The following is a 17,438-nucleotide window of genomic DNA, read 5'->3' as shown; positions in this document are numbered from 1 at the left end:
ACTATCTCTCATTTACTCTCTCTAGCTGTCTTTTTTTTTACATTATTCTCTGATTACTTCCCTTATACTAACTCTTCTTTTTTTTAAAAAAATATTTTTTTAGTTCGCTTAAAGTTCGCGAACCGGTCAGCGAACTTGAAGCGAACCAAAAGAAATAGAGCTTGCCAGAGTGATAAACATTCTAGCAATTTTGTTTGAAAGGGGAGGTAGTTCTGAAAAGAACTGTTTTTTTTTGTTTTTGGTGTTTTATATTTTTTTTTTATTTTTTGAACATTTTTTGATTTTTTTGTATTTTTAGAACTGTTTTATGTTTTTTTTGTTTTTTTTATGGAGGGGAGACAACAAAAAACAGGCTTTCAAAACGGCTCAACTGGAGCAAAAAAAAGAAAATTACTTTTTGGGTGCATTAGGGCATTTATGATTTTCATATGCAATGTTCATGAGGTTGACACTCATGTTGCCATATGACAGCATTTCACCACAGTGAACACAAGATAACTTTATGTGCTGGAAGTTAGGTTGGATGTTTGGCACAGTCTCTTGTGCCTCTCTTCCCGTCAAAGACAATGTGGATGTAGATCTTGCCACAGGAGTTGCCGTCGGATTGTCTACAAGATCCCTTAACTCAGCCCGGCTGTAGTTCAAGGGATGCCACCTGCTCATGTGACGATGCATTGTATAGTTCCCCATACTGTACTTCTTTTCTGTGCCTCTCGACAATGTGTGATCACAGATGAGGCAGGTGGCATATTTTGCATTCACTTTCTTTGTTCCAGGAGGGATGGTGAAAAACTGCCATATGAAACTGGATTTTCGTTTGGAAACCCGGGGCAACTCATCAACAAATTGTTGTTCCTCTGTCTCCTCTTCTTCTTCTTCCTCATCTTCCTCCTCTCTGTTAGTCATAATTTCTCTAGGTGGTCCTCTCTTCTTATGAGGAGGTGGTGGTGGGGGTGCACCAGCTGCAGCAAGAATGGAAGCCATTGTGGATCTTCAGATAAATGGTCTTTCTCTCACCAAGATGAAAGTCAGAGTGAGGAAATAAGGAGGGGTTTACATGATTTGGGGAAAACAAAAGTTCTGAGCCAATGAAAAGTGTTATTTTTAGGTCACATGACCTAGTCATACATCATTTGGAAACCAAAAGTGAAATGAACCAATGAGAAGTTTGATAAACAAGTCACATGACCTGTTCCGCTTACGTTACGCGGCGCGCGCCGCGTCCCAGATCGCTTCTGGACCGCGGTCCGGAGCACTTCCGGGAGCGCTAACGCGACGCGTCATTAGACGCATTACGCGATAACGTGATATGTCGCGCTTCCGCGACGCGTCACTGTTCCGCTAACGTAACGTTGACCGGTTCGCGGACTAGATCGCGGCATCAAGATGAGCTAACGGAAAGCTTCCCGGTTCGCGAACTAGAAGCGAAGAAAAAAATATTTTAAAAAAATTATCAATAAATATCTATATATATTTTGGGATTTAAAGAATAATACATTTTACAGCTACAGATGTTAGCTTTTAAAAAACCAATGAAATTCACTGAAAAAACCATAGGTTATAGACCATATATAGTTAGAAATTTACATTTAAAAAACCATTGAAATTCAATGAAAAAACCATAGGTTATAGACCATATATAGTTAGGAATTCGCATTTACAAAACCTTATTTTACTCGCACAAAACCATTGAAATTCCATATATAGTTAGTTGCACTAACTATATATCGCGCACCCGCAATCCACTGCTGATGATGTCACATATTACATCATTCATGACATGGTCAGTGACATCACTGATGACATCACTGATGACATCTCAAATGACATGACTGATGACAACATCCAGTGACTGTATGTTTCTGTAAAGTTAAAATATCTCTTACATATTGAAGAATGAGTGGATGTATAAGTGTCTGGATGAAGGATTTAGTAGGTGCATGTCTGACTGTATGAGTGAGCTATTAAATGTGTCTCACTGAGTGCATGGGTTAGTGACTAAACTGTCTTAATTTGTGCATCATTATGTCTGTTGTTCTGTAAACTGTTGCATGTGTTGATAAGTAGCTAAATGAGTAACTATATGGGTTATTGATTGGTTGCCCAAGTATTTGTATGGGAGACTGTGTGTGTTTGTGGGTGGCTGGGAGGTGTATGACTCTGTGCATAGATGTGTGAGCAGTTGATTCACTAGATGTATGGTTTCAAAAGTGCATGTGGAAACAACTGTATGGGCGGTTGACTGTGTGCATGAGTGTATTGGTGAGTGAATGGATATCTCAGTGCTACATGTCAAAGTAAGTACATATGTAAAGCACAGTACATGTGAGAGTTGACATATATAAATAACTGTGCATAAGAGCCAGTGAATGTGTGAGTGGCTGTATGGATTATTGTGAACTTGTATCAGGGATTGTATAAGAGAGTAAATATGTGTTAGTATATGTTTGAATAAGTAAAGTTTGTCTAACTGTATAGTTGAGGAAATGGAGGTGTGATTGATTCTTTGCATGACTGACTAGGTGTGTGAGTAACTCCATGGATGAGTGACAGTCTATGAGTGTCTGTTTACACTGATTGTATCTAAGGTTATATTAGAGTCTGAAGAGGTTCATCGTATTATCACATGAATGATATCATCAGTGATATGATCAGTAATGTTAAATGAGATGTCATCAGTGATGTTATCAGTGATGTCATTTGAGATGTCATCAGTGATGTCATCAGTGATGTCACTGACCATGTCATGAATGATGTAATATGTGACATCATCAGCAGTGGATTGCGGGTGCGCGATATATAGTTAGTGCAACTAACTATATATGGAATTTCAATGGTTTTGTGCGAGTAAAATAAGGTTTTGTAAATGCGAATTCCTAACTATATATGGTCTATAACCTATGGTTTTTTCATTGAATATATATATATATATATATATATATATATATATATATATATATATATATATATATATATATATATATATATATATATATATATATATATATGTATGTATATATATATATATATATATATATATATATATATATATATATATATATATATATATATATATATATATATATATATATATATATATCAGTTTCTTCAATTTCACACAAAGCGCGCTTTCAGGAATGAAAACACAGCATCATTAGGAATTGCTGCTGTTTAATCACAACGTGTTTCACCTTAACCAAAGGCTTGATCACGTGAAAAGAACTAAGTAGTGTTTGAGTTACTAAGCAGCGAATGGGGACTCACACGGATCGTAATGATAGACATGTTGAACTGTAAAAATACATGAAAGACATAGCATTGCAGCATGTATTCCTGAAACACAAGAAAACACAATATGTCTAATGCAGTCATAACATAAGGTCTGTACGTTGTCAAAGTTCATAATACCAATGTTCTGTCTTAGAAGGAAGAATCATAACATTCAGATATGCCATGATAGTCTAGCACATAGTGTACTTGCATCAATGTCTAAGTCTATTTCTGACCCAATGACGGGGTCTGCCAGGTGTCCATCTAATGTGAGTACATTTGGAAAGTGAATCTCATCTGCCGCTGGTCAGTAGTCATGTATACATGCTGTGCATACAAATAGATGGTATATTAGCGAAGTGTATACCGTTAACAGTGGATCAGCTAATGATCGCATATTGATGCTCCCACTTGTCACCGTGTTAAAATCCACATGTACTGGTGCTCTCCCAGCGTAAAACCCAAGTAGGCGAAGTCCTAGTGACCACGGGAGTTTAATGTGCCTCTTGTCAGTGAGCCAGTAAACAACAGTGGAAATCCTAATTCTCTCAAGTGCCGAGGTACACACTAAATGGAGAGACCAGTGTTGGCAAATGCCTACCCAGTGGAACATATCATGAACAAAAACAGAAGGACCAGTGTTGGCAAGTGCCTACTGTCCAGAGGGGCATGTTCTGGTGTATATCAGGTGTGTGTCTGCACCTCTAGCGTATTGCGGTCCTGTTTGGTTGGTACACATGGTGATGACTACAAATGTCTATCAGAAACAAATGTACAATACCGTCCTCACACTGAAGGTTGCCAGAGTGACCCAGAATATTCCCGTGTTTGTGGGGAGAGAGAAAGGTTAAGAAGCCCGTGCTGGTGAGTGCTGGTGAGTGGGCCCTTTCCGTTCTTCCTGTGAAAAAAAACCAAAAGGAAAAACAAACTTAGTCTGAAAATCAATGATCAGTTTCGACTCCCGCTGTCTAAGCTTTAAAACCCTGTTTCCGCCCTTAGGATTTTTTTCCACTTGTTCCAGGATGATGAAGCACATCTCCATGGTGTTGGAGAATTGTTACTTCCTGAAATGGTATTCTACGAGATATTTCAGGTCATAGTTGGTGATGGCTCTACTATGTTCCAAAATTTGCTTTTTCGCCATACAGGTAGTACTCCCTATATACCACAGTTTACAGGTGCATTCTATGGCATATATCAAACACGTGGAGCTGCATGTAATGAGTTGAGTGATAACTTTACTCACTCCATTGTGGCTTACTTGCTTGTGGAATTTGCTGTTTTTGCATGCTTTGCAATGGTTGCAGGGGTAAAAACCCTTGAGGCCTGCAAATTGCAGGTGGGAAAAGTGGTGATGTCACTGTGGATGAGCATGTCCCTGAAAATTCTGCCCCTCTGGTATGTTATGCTGGGTCCGTCTGGAATGATCCCCCCAATGACGTTGTCACTTTTCTGGATGTCCCAGTTTTTAGTGACAATCCGTATGATCGTTTTGGCATCTGAACTGAAAGTCAAGATCATTCTAGCCACATTCTCTTCCGCCTCTTCAATAGGGGTTTTGAAAGTGATGGTCTGTGCCCTCTCTATCGTCTCTGTTCTTGTGAGTGCCTTTCTTAACACCCAGGTCGGGTAGCCCTTCTCTCTAAACCTCTCAGAGAGATTAGTACTTTCCAATAAGTATGCTTCTTCTGTGTTGCAGTTCCTCTTGGCCCTAGCAGTTCTCATAAGGGTATCCGGTTGACTACTGAGGGCATGCAGGACAATATTGCCTGCAGTGGTTTTCCAATACAAAGAAGTGTAAACCCTATTGTGTTTCACCTCAAATTTGACTTCCAGATGTTCGTCCTCTGTTCTGCTGATGTTACCACTGAGAACAATGTTCCGATTGTTCACATTAAGTTTCTAAATGAACTCATGTGCCCCTTCCTTGGATCCCTTCCACACAAAGAACAAATGTATCGAAGCCACATCAATACGTGTTGCAGATTCTATTGGAAAGCCGGATTTTATCCAATGCTTTCCTCCCAGTTTCCCATGAACAGGTTAGCGAAACTGGGAGCAAAGCATGATCCCATGGCCGTACCATTCACATGCCGAAACAGAGCACTGTTAAACAAAAAGATATTATTCGTCAAACAGTACTCTGTCATATCCAGCAGCATCTGAGTGTGTTAACAGAATCTGATAGGTCTGGTCTCTAGATACTGTTTGCATACCTCCAGACCATGTTAGTGATTAATAATAGTCTACAGGCTGTGCACATCTAATGTAATGAACAAGGAAGCTGCATATCATTCCAGGATGTCAATTCTTTTGAGGAAATCCTTGGTATCTTTGATGTAACTACTCTCTCAACAAATGGTCTATGTATTTCAATACATGCTCGGCCAAGCTGCCCCTTGAAGATACTATAGGCCGGCCAGGAGGTTTAATTGGGTCTTTGTGTACCTTCGGAAGAAGATAGAGAACTGGGAGGACCGGATAATCTTGTTTGAGTCACCAGTATTCCTCCCATGTCAGTATCCCCTTGTCCTTCCAAATCGTGAGCAATTACCAGATGACAGTGATACTGGTGTTGTACCTGTCACAACTCAAGGATTCATAAAACAAGGTGTCTTCAAGTTGTCTACATGCTTCAGTAATGTACTGTTCATGGTCTACAATGACAATGATACCCCCCTTATCTGCCGGCTGGATGATAATATTGTCATCCTCCATGAAAGACTCGAGGTCCTGTCTTTGCTTGTGTGTAAGATTGAAATCACACTTAGTAAGGTGTCTTTTGTTGCTCTGCCTGGATTCATTGAGTGCCTTGCTAATGCACTCATGAAACGTATCAATGTTATCATGTGGTAACGTAGGCATAAAACTGGATTTGGGTTTAAAGTTGGTGTTTGTGGATGCATCTGTGGTGATGTCTAGCTCGGCCAGTAACTGTGTCAGAGTGGTACCTTACTCAATCTCCCATAATTCTGGCCTAACTTCAACATGGTATTGAGCACCTTAGCGTCCCTGATAGTAAAATGACTGTCATTGACCATACTGGCCCCCGCGACATTTCTGTTGATCGTGCCCTTAAGCTTATCCCACTTTTTAAGTTTCAGTTTCCGAATGTACTTAAACAACTCAATCTATACATTGATATAGTTAGAGGGATACGAAGGGCAGAAAGAGAGTCCAAGGCATAATGTTCTTCTCTCAATGTCACTAATGACCCTTTTAGAAACGTTAATGATAGTTTTATGAACCGTATTGTCATCCATTAGTAGGCTCTTCTGGCGCATGTTTTGCTGTTTCCCATTGCGCCACAACCCCTGCCTCTTCTGCCACCGTTGTCTGATTCTTGCTTGTCGGTTTCTGCGTGGCCTCTTCCTCTGCCCTGTGTACGTCCCCTTTGTCCTCTGGTCTTCGATATTGGTGTTTCTCTCGACATTTGGCATCCCCTCCTCAGTGTCTGAGATTTGTCTAATAAAGTGAGTTGCTGTTTGTTCTGTCCCACTGGTGTTACGCTCTGTACAGACACATCAGACTCCCTTTCACTTGTAGTCAAGACCTCCATTCTCTGCACTTCCTCCATGGTGCTATCAATTTCATATTCAGAGCACCCTTGCTTGTATCGATGGTCATATTTATGACTAAAGGTTAGGATCTGCCCACTGTCATAGTCCATACAATCACAATTTAGCTTCCTCTTCTTACGTGCCTTTATGTCCTTTTCATGTTTGGTGAGTCTCTCATTGATGGTAATGAGTGATTTGTAGAGAGTTTCATTGTCCATACTGCTCTTGAGGTCTTCCATCAGTTCTTTAATCTCCTCCAGAATCACATCACGGTCTAGCCAGGCGTATTTAATGAGGATTTCAAGCATCCTCCTTGACCTTTGATCAGAGTTGGTTGACCACTCTTCTAGCATCTTAGGATTTGGCTTCTCATATGTTGGTGTTGTAAAAATTCTTAGTCCTCTAGGGATCATATCTTGGTCCACATCATTTTGTAGTGATGTTGCCTCCCATCACTTTGTGATTTCAGTTCTTTTGAGTTTCTCGTATCTCCATAGTTTCTCCTCATTAGGTTGTACTTGACTTAGTCCTAGCAACTGGGCCTGTTCTCCTGGCGAACATGGCTGGAGCTGTTGATTTCCGGTCCTCATCCTCATTCATGTTGCACCACAGCAGTAAGAAATGTCCGCTTCACTGGGTCTCCCAATCCTCCTAATCAATGTAAGGTTCTCTCTGCCTTACTTGTTGCACATACGTGAGAAACAAGATCTATACTGCATAATACAGGTATGCAGAGGTTTGTTGTGCTGTATGTCAACCTCCATGTTCGGGTACTGCACTGTCTGCATTGGATGTAGCGCAATAGGCACTGCGGTATGCCAGTGTTCCCCCCGCTTCCCCAGAGTGTGGGAGTAATGACATCCAGCCGCTGTTGGGCGTCCCAGCTGAGGACGGAAGAGCCTAACTCCTGCTTACCTATTAGTCAGCACTGTCATCAGGTCCGCACCCTCTTCTCTTTTTGTATGGCAAAGTAACAAGGCCGTTCCAAGGGGAAGTCCTCAATTGAATCCACACAGCAATAACATACTCCTTCTGGCCTTCAGAGGACCCACGGAGAGTGGTGCGCACGCTGGCAGAGTGGTCTGGCTACTCAATCACTTTTGTCAATTTCACACAAAGCGCGCTCTCAGGAAGGATGACACAGCATCATTAGGAATTCACCATTAACCAAAGGCATGATCACTTGAAAAGAACAACCAATAAACAACAGCGGAAATCCTAATTCTCTCAAGTGTCGAGGTACACACTAAACGGAGAGACCAGTTTTGGCAAGTGCATGCCCAATACTATGTCTTTCATGTATTTTTACTGTTCCAACATGTCTGCCATTATGATCCGTGTGAGTCCCCTTTCGCTGCTTAGCACCTCAACTCAAACACTACTGCCGGTATTGGTTGTTCTTTTCACGTGAGGGAGTCCAAACTGATCATTGAGTTTCAGAATAAGACCCCAGGGTGATTGAACCAGTAGGAAGAACTGTCTATACATTTGAAAGAGTAACTCCTTTCCCTCAACTTCCTTATGTATTCTGTAAACTAGTGCCCTTAAATGACACCTGAGAGTAGACAGGATATTAGATGTGTTGTTACAGGGTCGTGTGATCCTGTTTTTAATCACTGTTTTCTCTTTTGTTTTTATTCACAGGAGGAAAGGTAGGGACCCACTTACCAGCACTCACCAGCACGGACTTCTGTAACGACCGGATTTTTGGACCAGATAGAATCAGCTCACCAAGACACCACCAACCCAGCCGAAATGCAACCACCTCCCTCCTCAGGACCCATCTATCCAGGCACCTGGGTACCTACCTGATGATGGGGGAATTAGCAATATACAAGCTCATATCATCAGAAACACCAGTAAATCTATAGGGATTACTAGGAATACTCACTGATTACTAAGGACGTCCATGCCCTACACCACACTCATACCTTATAGTCTCGCGGCAACTCAAACCCAGACTATGCTACCCTCCTACTCATAGTGAAGGGGGCAGTTCCAATAACTTACCATTAGACACTGACCACAATCAGTGCTCTCATTAGCCACATACACACTGTGTCCACCCAGTGCTCTCACTAATTCATACATACACAAGCCACAACCCTGTGGGTATACACATTGACTATAATCAATGCTCTCATTAACGTCACTTTCCCTAGCGGCGATCTCATTACACACTGACACACTCAGTGCTCTCACTAATGCCACTTTCCCTAGCGGCGATCTCATTACACACTGACACACTCAGTGCTCTCACTAATGCCACTCTCTCTTTAGTGGCAATCTCTGTCCTATGAATACATTCAGCTCTCTCTCTCTCTGTTGGGAAGTTTCTCTCATACATCTAATACCTACTGGGGATGTCTCATATATTTTATGTGGTACACAAGAATGGCCAAATTACACTGTGCAATTGTTATTATCTAATACAAGTTCTCCTCTCCCCCTCATTATTCAGTTACCATTTACCTGGACGGGAGTCGCATCCATTCACATAACAGCATCTGACTAGAAGAAAGGTTAACCTTATCATAAGAAAATAACAAGTACACACTAGTTCACTAAGAACTGGGGTATCTTTATTATTATAACAGCAACAATATATTACTGCACTATAACACATAGCCTGAAAAGTAAAAGGGGAATATACACATACACAGATCTGCGGGGTCTCTTTATTATAATGGAAAGCTTTATTACTATAAACATATAACTGACAGGGACTGTAGATAGCTAAAGAGGGAATGGATTATACTGCACACTGCTGAAAGAAAAAGGATTAGCAATACAGTAGGGGAATCTAGCATAGGAAATAAAAGCACTAATATAACAGGACAGATATCACCTGATTAGTATGAAGTTTTGCTCTAGCTGTCATCGGGTTCCTCTCTCGTCTGTGCCTTGGCTCATCTCAGATTCTCCCCTGCACTCTTGGACATGCATCTGCGCTGATCACTCTGCACTGGATTTCTCTCCCCCACGAACTGTCTTCACCTTCAAACTTCAGTCTAATGATATAGTTTCTGATGCTCTAATAACCGTTCGCTCCACTAGCTTCTTCACTCTGTCTGATTATCCCAGCTCCAATGTCCAACTCACTCCGGCTGCTCCCACAGACTAATCCACGATATAACTTCAGTCTCCTCCAAAAGGCATCACTCCAGACTCCAGCTGATCACAACTCCTTCTGATAAGTAACTGCTGCTGACTGCTTTCTTAAGCTCTTAACATCATCTGCCTTCTCTCTCCAGCTCCAAACACCATCTGCTCACAACTGCTTCTGACTACTCCAGCAACCAACTGACTGCTCTCTCTCTCTCTGTTCCAAACACCAACTGACTTCTCTCTCTCCAAGAACCGACTGACTTCTTTCTGTTCCAAACACCAACTCACTTCTCTCTCCAGCTTCAACTGACTGCTCTGCCTCTTCTGCACTTCACTAATATGGAGTGCTCTCTCCTCATGGAAAGTTCCAGTCATCAGCCTGCCACCAATCAGATCCCTGCACCACTCCGCATCAAGGACAGACACCCAGCCGGCCGGCTTTTTGTGGTGTCTTCGACCCAAAGAATAATACAGTCTACCGATAAGGGCCGGCCCAGGCTGGTTCTCTCCAAGTGAACAACACCTCATAACTAAAACATCACCTTTACCCTGCAAGCATCTCAGTCTGCAGGGACAGAAGGCAAAATGGAGTCTCTCTAGTTCTGGGCCTTGTAGGCCCGAAAAGGACTTAACTCTATCAGAATACATTCACAAACCATACCAATATGTAATATAAAGTCAGGACTACAGGATCCACCCTCTACTATAGGTAGGATGATTAAGGGACACATAATTATGTCAAACCCAATAGGCAATAGATGGATTAGAGTCAAGAATAAGGGATCTGTCATCATATAAAGCAGCTATCCTCTAGTTTATGCTTCTAGGTCTGAAAAGAGGCCTAAAAGGACCAAAATAAGCCAAGAATAAGGATCTAGGATGGTAGCAAGCTTAAAGTCACCATCACTCAGAAATAGAGCCAAAAACACGGTCACTACAGCTTCCTACCCTTACTCTCTCTCCATGAACACAGGAATATTCTGGGTCACTTCCGGAACCTGCAGTGTGAGGATGGTATTGTACATTAATTTCTGATAGACATTTGTAGTCATCACCATGTGTACTGACCAAACAGGACCGCAATACCTAAGAGGTGCAGAGGCACACCTGATATACACCAGGACATGCCCCTCTGAACAGTAGGCACTTGCAAACAATGGTCTTTCTGTTTTTGTTTATGATATGTTCCACTGGGCAGGCACTTGCCAACACTGGTCTCTCCGTTCAGTGTGTACCTCAGCACTTGAGAGAATTAGGATTTCCGCTGTTGTTTACTGGCTCACTGACAAGATGCACATTAAACTCCAGTGGTCACTAGGACTTCGGCTACCACCATCTGTCTTACCGCTCCGCCGTGGCATTTGGGTCACTGGTACAGGGTTTTATGGTGAGAGAGTGACAGTACATGTGGATTTTGACATGGTGACAAGTGGGGGCATCACTATTAAGTATGGGCGTAAAATCCATTCCGCTCGCGGATTTCGTGGATTTTCGGTAAATTCGCAATCCGCGAGATTCGCGAATTTCCTGCAAAATCCGCACGCAGCGGTTTTTTTTTTTCTTGGTGATACAATTTAGCGGCGCGCAGCGTTTACTTACCGTCATTCAACGTTTGCCGAGTTATTTTTCTTGATATTTTGCGAGTGCTGCGCCATTTTGGATCTTGCTGCGGGATCCCGCGAGAATTTGGTGAGCGCGATTACGTAATTGCCAACTTGCACAGCAAGAGTTTATCAACGCGAGTACGCCGTGATCACGTATCGCGGGACTTCGCAATTGCGAGCTTGGAGATGCGGCGAGCAGCAACAATCTCGCACTCGTGAAAATATCAAATTTGCAATTCTGCACAAGAAATCCACCAGCAAGCAGCATAAACCTTCTGGAAATGATGATTTTTATCTGAATAACTCCTCAGGTTGACATTTGCCTGCACTTTTTTTGCGAGGAGTCCATTTTGGGGAGGGGGGGGTGAGAGGAAGGAAGTGCCCCACAGTCTTTAACTTCCTGTTCCTGTCCAGCAGGCTCCTCCCAGTGCTTTGTCCATCTCCTGGCCACTTTTCATTTGGATCTGGAGCTGGAAGGATTACTTTTCGTGGATGTTGCTGGATATTTGGATTTGAGGCCTTTTTGACTTTCTTTGGATCACTTTTGGATTAGAAATTTCACAAGTAAGTGTGTTTGGGGCATTACAGTTGCTGCAACTACAATTTTGGAATTTTCGATTTTTGGACTGTTTTGGGGACTTTTGCCCAGGGGTACTCAGTGGTGGGTGCACTGAGCCTTTCTGTGGGGTGTTTTGAATTTAAACATCATGGAGGGGCTGGATGGCTTGGGATTGTGCTGATTTTTCTGTGATTTTCGTTTTTTTGGCCTGTTGTGGCCTTTTCACCCTGGGTAGTGAGTGGTGCATGGGCCTAGTCTTTCTGTGGGTTGTCTTGAATTTAAACATCATGGAGGGGCTGGATGGCATGGGATTGTGCTGATCTTTCTGTGATTTTCGTTTTTTTGGCCTGTTGTGGCCTTTTCACCCTGGGTAGTGAGTGGTGCATGCGCCTAGTCTTTCTGTGGGTTGTCTTGAATTTAAATATCATGGAGAGGCTGGATGGCATGGGATTGTGCTGATTTTTCTGTGATTTTCGTTTTTTTGGCCTGTTGTGGACAGGCCATGTGGCTGGGGGCCATTTTGAGTGCTGCTACAGGCCCTGGCCAAGTGCAGTGATGGAGGGGGCCATTTTGAATGCAGGCAGTGTTCTCAGGCCTGCACCCATTTTGCCTAGCTTTCATCCATTATGCCCCGGGGTAGTGAGTGGTGCATGGGCCTAGTCTTTCAGTGGGTTGTCTTGAATTTAAACATCATGGAGGGGCTGGATGGCATGGGATTGTGCTGATTTTTCTGTGATTTTCGTTTTTTTGGCCTGTTGTGGACAGGCCATGTGGTTGGGGGACATTTTGAGTGCTGCTACAGGCCCTGGCCATGTGCTGTGATGGAGGGGGCCATTTTGAATGCAGGCAGTGTTCTCAGGCCTGCACCCATTTTGCCTAGCTTTCATCCATTATGCCCAGGGGTAGTGAGTGGTGCATGGGCCTAGTCTTTCTGTGGGTTGTCTTGAATTTAAACATCATGGAGGGGCTGGATGGCATGGGATTGTGCTGATTTTTCTGTGATTTTCGCTTTTTGGGCCTGTTGTGGCCTTTTCACCCTGGGTAGTGAGTGGTGCATGGGCCTAGTCTTTCTGTGGGTTGTCTTGAATTTAAACATCATGGAGGGGCTGGATGGCATGGGATTGTGCTGATTTTTCTGTGATTTTCGTTTTTTTGGCCTGTTGTGGCCTTTTCACCCTGGGTAGTGAGTGGTGCATGGGCCTAGTCTTTCTGTGGGTTGTCTTGAATTTAAACATCATGGAGGGGCTGGATGGCATGGGATTGTGCTGATTTTTCTGTGATTTTCGTTTTTTTGGCCTGTTGTGGACAGGCCACGTGGCTGGGGGCCATTTTGAGTGCTGCTACAGGCCCTGGCCAAGTGCATTGATGGAGGGGGCCATTTTGAATGCAGGCAGTGTTCTCAGGCCTGCACCCATTTTGCCTAGCTTTCATCCATTATGCCCCGGGGTAGTGAGTGGTGCATGGGCCTAGTCTTTCTGTGGGTTGTCTTGAATTTAAACATCATGGAGGGGCTGGATGGCATGGGACTGTGCTGATTTTTCTGTGATTTTCGTTTTTTTGGCCTGTTGTGGACAGGCCATGTGGTTGGGGGACATTTTGAGTGCTGCTACAGGCCCTGGCCATGTGCTGTGATGGAGGGGGCCATTTTAAATGCAGGCAGTGTTCTCAGGCCTGCACCCATTTTGCCTAGCTTTCATCCATTATGCCCAGGGGTAGTGAGTGGTGCATGGGCCTAGTCTTTCTGTGGGTTGTCTTGAATTTAAACATCATGGAGGGGCTGGATGGCATGGGATTGTGCTGATTTTTCTGTGATTTTCGTTTTTTTGGCCTGTTGTGGACAGGCCATGTGGTTGGGGGCCATTTTGAGTGCTGCTACAGGCCCTGGCCATGTGCTGTGATGGAGGGGGCCATTTTGAATGCAGGCAGTGTTCTCGGGCCTGCACCCATTTTGCCTAGATTTCATCCATTATGCCCAGGGGTAGTGAGTGGTGCATGGGCCTAGTCTTTCTGTGGGGTGTTTTGAATTTAAACATCATGGAGGGGCTGGATGGCTTGGGATTGTGCTGATTATTCTGTGATTTTCGTTTTTTTGGCCTGTTGTGGCCTTTTCACCCAGGGTAGTGAGTGGTGCATGGGCCTGGTCTTTCTGTGGGTTGTCTTGAATTTAAACATCATGGAGGGGCTGGATGGCATGGGATTGTGCTGATTTTTCTGTGATTTTCGTTTTTTTGGCCTGTTGTGGACAGGCCATGTGGTTGGGGGCCATTTTGAGTGCTGCTACAGGCCCTGGCCATGTGCTGTGATGGAGGGGGCCATTTTGAATGCAGGCAGTGTTCTCAGGCCTGCACCCATGTTGCCTAGCTTTCATCCATTATGCCCAGGGGTAGTGAGTGGTGCATGGGCCTAGTCTTTCTGTGGGTTGTCTTGAATTTAAACATCATGGAGGGGCTGGATGGCATGGGATTGTGCTGATTTTTCTGTGATTTTCATTTTTTTAGCCTGTTGTGGACAGGCCATGTGGTTGGGGGCCATTTTGAGTGCTGCTACAGGCCCTGGCCATGTCCTGTGATGGAGGGGGCCATTTTGAATGCAGGCGGTGTTCTCAGGCCTGCACCCATTTTGCCTAGATTTCATCCATTATGCCCAGGGGTAGTGAGTGGTGCATGGGCCTAGTCTTTCCCTGGGGTGTTTCGAATTTAAACATCATGGAGGGGCTGGATGGCGTGGGATTGTGCTGATTTTTCTGTGATTTTCGTTTTTTTGGCCTGTTGGGGTCTTTTCACCCTGGGTAGTGAGTGGTGCATGGGCCTAGTCTTTCTGTGGGTTGTCTTGAATTTAAACATCACTGAGAGGCTGGATGGCATGGGATTGTGCTGATTTTTCTGTGATTTTCGTTTTTTTGGCCTGTTATGGACAGGCCATGTGGTTGGGGGCCATTTTTAGTGCTGCTACAGGCCCTGGCCATGTGCTGTGATGGAGGGGGCCATTCTGAATGCAGGCAGTGTTCTCAGGCCTGCACCCATTTTGCCTAGCGTTCATCCATTATGCCCAGGGGTAGTGAGTGGTGCATGGGCCTAGTCTTTCTGTGGGTTGTCTTGAATTTAAACATCATGGAGGGGCTGGATGGCATGGGATTGTGCTGATTTTTCTGTGATTTTCGTTTTTTTGGCCTGTTGTGGACAGGCCATGTTGTTGGGGGCCATTTTGAGTGCTGCTACAGGCCCTGGCCATGTGCTGTGATGGAGGGGGCCATTTTGAATGCAGGCAGAGTTCTCAGGCCTGCACCCATTTTGCCTAGATTTCATCCATTATGCCCAGGGGTAGTGAGTGGTGCATGGGCCTAGTCTTTCTGTGGGGTGTTTTGAATTTAAACATCATGGAGTGGCTGGATGGCTTGGGATTGTGCTGATTTTTCTGTGATTTTCATTTTTTGGCCTGTTGTGGCCTTTTCACCCTGGGTAGTGAGTGGTGCATTGGCCTGGTCTTTCTGTGGGTTGTCTTGAATTTAAACATCATGGAGGGGCTGGATGGCATGGGATTGTGCTGATTTTTCTGTGATTTTCGTTTTTTTGGCCTGTTGTGGACAGGCCATGTGGTTGGGGGCCATTTTGAGTGCTGCTACAGGCCCTGGCCATGTGCTGTGATGGAGGGGGCCATTTTGAATGCAGGCAGTGTTCTCAGGCCTGCACCCATGTTGCATAGCTTTCATCCATTATGCCCAGGGGCAGTGAGTGGTGCATGGGCCTAGACTTTCTGTGGGTTGTCTTGAATTTAAACATCATGGAGGGGCTGGATGGCATGGGATTGTGCTGATTTTTCTGTGATTTTCGTTTTTTTGGCCTGTTGTGGACAGGCCATGTGGTTGGGGGCCATTTTGAGTGCTGCTACAGGCCCTGGCCATGTGCTGTGATGGAGGGGGCCATTTTGAATGCAGGCAGTGTTCTCAGGCCTGCACCCATTTTGCCTAGATTTCATCCATTATGCCCAGGGGTAGTGAGTGGTGCATGGGCCTAGTCTTTCTGTGGGGTGTTTCGAATTTAAACATCATGGAGGGGCTGGATGGCTTGGGATTGTGCTGATTTTTCTGTGATTTTCGTTTTTTTGGCCTGTTGGGGCCTTTTCACCCTGGGTAGTGAGTGGTGCATGGGCCTAGTCTTTCTGTGGGTTGTCTTGAATTTAAACATCACTGAGAGGCTGGATGGCATGTTATTGTGCTGATTTTTCTGTGATTTTCGTTTTTCTGGCCTGTTATGGACAGGCCATGTGGTTGGGGGCCATTTTTAGTGCTGCTACAGGCCCTGGCCATGTGCTGTGATGGAGGGGGCCATTCTGAATGCAGGCAGTGTTCTCAGACCTGCACCCATTTTGCCTAGCGTTCATCCATTAAGCCCAGGGGTAGTGAGTGGTGCATGGGCCTAGTCTTTCTGTGGGTTGTCTTGAATTTAAACATCATGGAGGGGCTGGATGGCATGGGATTGTGCTGATTTTTCTGTGATTTTCGTTTTTTTGGCCTGTTGTGGACAGGCCATGTGGTTGGGGGCCATTTTGAGTGCTGCTACAGGCCCTGGCCATGTGCTGTGATGGAGGGGGCCATTTTGAATGCAGGCAGTGTTCTCAGGCCTGCACCCATTTTGCCTAGATTTCATCCATTATGCCCAGGGGTAGTGAGTGGTGCATGGGCCTAGTCTTTCTGTGTGGTGTTTTGAATTTAAACATCATGGAGGGGCTGGATGGCTTGGGATTGTGCTGATTTTTCTGTGATTTTCATTTTTTGGCCTGTTGTGGCCTTTTCACCCTGGGTAGTGAGTGGTGCATGGGCCTGGTCTTTCTGTGGGTTGTCTTGAATTTAAACATCATGGAGGGGCTGGATGGCATGGGATTGTGCTGATTTTTCTGTGATTTTCGTTTTTTTGGCCTGTTGTGGACAGGCCATGTGGTTGGGGGCCATTTTAAGTGCTGCTACAGGCCCTGGCCATGTGCTGTGATGGAGGGGGCCATTTTGAATGCAGGCAGTGTTCTCAGGCCTGCACCCATTTTGCCTAGCTTTCATCCATTATGCCCAGGGGTAGTGAGTGGTGCATGGGCCTAGTCTTTCTGTGGGTTGTCTTGAATTTAAACATCATGGAGGGGCTGGATGGCATGGGATTGTGCTGATTTTTCTGTGATTTTCGTTTTTTTGGCCTGTTGTGGACAGGCCATGTGGTTGGGGGCCATTTTGAGTGCTGCTACAGGCCCTGGCCATGTGCTGTGACGGAGGGGGCCATTTCGAATGCAGGCAGTGTTCTCAGGCCTGCACCCATTTTGCCTAGATTTCATCCATTATGCCCATGGGTAGTG

Source organism: Lissotriton vulgaris, chromosome 1_2 (genome assembly GCF_964263255.1).
Source record: "Lissotriton vulgaris chromosome 1_2, aLisVul1.2, whole genome shotgun sequence".
Classification (NCBI taxonomy): domain Eukaryota; kingdom Metazoa; phylum Chordata; class Amphibia; order Caudata; family Salamandridae; genus Lissotriton; species Lissotriton vulgaris.
The sequence above is the reverse complement of the archived record's forward strand: the minus strand, read 5'-3'. Positions refer to the sequence as shown.